This window comes from Halichoerus grypus, chromosome X, assembly GCF_964656455.1.
Source record: "Halichoerus grypus chromosome X, mHalGry1.hap1.1, whole genome shotgun sequence".
Lineage (NCBI taxonomy): Eukaryota > Metazoa > Chordata > Mammalia > Carnivora > Phocidae > Halichoerus > Halichoerus grypus.
This window is the reverse complement of record NC_135727.1, coordinates 38,732,227-38,734,096: the sequence shown is the minus strand read 5'-3', so window position 1 is coordinate 38,734,096 and position 1,870 is coordinate 38,732,227.

Genomic DNA, 1,870 nt, shown 5'->3' with positions numbered 1-1,870 from the left:
CGCTTAACAAATGTCAAAAGGAACCATGAGAACTGTGACAAAGGCTAGTACAGAGTGTCGTGCCACCTTGTAACAGCTGGAGTTGACCTAGTCAGGGCAACTGAAGAAGGCTACCCCCAGGGACTTACTTCAAATGAAATCTGAAAGATGAATAAGAGGTGAGAAAGGAAGGAACAGCAAAGAAATCAAATGAACAAATCTAAATATGCAGAGGCCCCACCACAGGAAGGAGCAGGGTGACATGGAGAATGTAGACAAATGTGGCTGTAGTGTAGAGAGTGAGGGGATTCAAGATGAGCCTGGAGAAATAAGTTATGTGCCAGATCATGCAGGGCCTTGTAGACTACATTAAGAAGTTTTGTGTTTATCCTAAGAGCGATAGGAACCCATAAAAACTTTTAAGCGTGAGGATGATATGGCATTCCTTATGCCAAGATCATTCTCTGCAATCAAAAGAACAAATTAGGGGGCACCTGGGTGGTGCAGTCAGTTAAGTGTCCAGCTCTTGGTTTCAGCTCAGGTCGTGATCTCAGGGTCATGAGATCGAACCCCATGTCAGGCTCCGCAGTCGGCACGGAGTCTGCTTGTGACTTTTTCTCCTTCTCTCTCTGCCCCTCCCCCTCTCTAAAATAAATAAATAAATCTTAAAAAAAGAACACATTAGAAGGGACCCAGAGTAAATATGGGTAGATTAGGAGCTATTGCTGTAGTCTAGGAAAGAGGAGATAGAGGGAAGGATGGTGCTAATGGAGATGGAAAGAAGTGGATGGATTCTAGAGATTTTTAGGGGGTAAAATGAGCAAAATCTGACATAAACAAACCAGGTTTCAGAGTTGAGAAGGAACAGGGATGTATCAAAATATCCCTAAATACAACTGGACAGAATGATAGGGCAATCCACAGAGATAGGGAAGGTTAGAAGAAGACCAGGTTTGGGGAGCAAGTTGCATTTGAGGGGCCTTTGGGACTCCCTAGAGGAGAGGTCTGGTAAACATTTGGGTACATTGGCCTGAAGGTCAGATGAAAGGTCTGAGCTGGACATTGACATTGGGGAGCTCGTGGAAGCTGTGGATGTGGGTGAGCTTGTCTAGGGAGAGAATAGAGTGAGATGGGAGGGAGCTGAGGACTGAGCCTCAGGAAAAGTCAACATTTGTAATGAAAAAGCAGCTGTGACAATATATGAATTATCTCTCTACTTCCGAAATTCAGAAATCCCAATTTCTTTCTTCTGCTTTGCCACTTCATTACTTGATAACATCCAAAAAATAACTCCCCCCTCTTTAAATCAACATTCCATTTGTTGAAGGGGATTAGGCCATTTTCTGTGAGGGGACACTTTTGCTTTTTGACACATATCATTAGGAAGATGCCAGTAAATATATTGTTCAATTGAGAATATGATGGCAGAAGTTTAACTTGTTAGAGTATTGAGCCTTATTTGTAGACACGTGGGACTCAAAGAGGGCTGCTGTACTCTTCCAGAGTGGCTTCTGTGAGAGAGGGAAAGGGACAGCCACTGTACTATTGTGATCTTCGAGGTGGTCAGATCCTACATGCCCAGCCATTTTCTGAGAGTAGAGCTAGGCTTTCAAAGTACATAGGCTTCTTGTCAATGACTCTGCTCTGAGAGAGAGAGAGAGAAAGAGAAAGAGAGAGAGAGAGATTGAAAGAGAGAGAAAGCAAGGCCTACCTCTCAGACCTTACTCAGTTCTGTAGGACATGTTTTATGCCCCTGGGAGCTGGAAGGGAGGAATAAGCTAATAACTCGGTTGATTTAACATTCTGACCTCTGAGTCAAGAGTTACTCAATAATACTTAACCCCCCCCACAAATAAATAAAAAAATCCTTACAGTGAGCGATGAGGGGGTG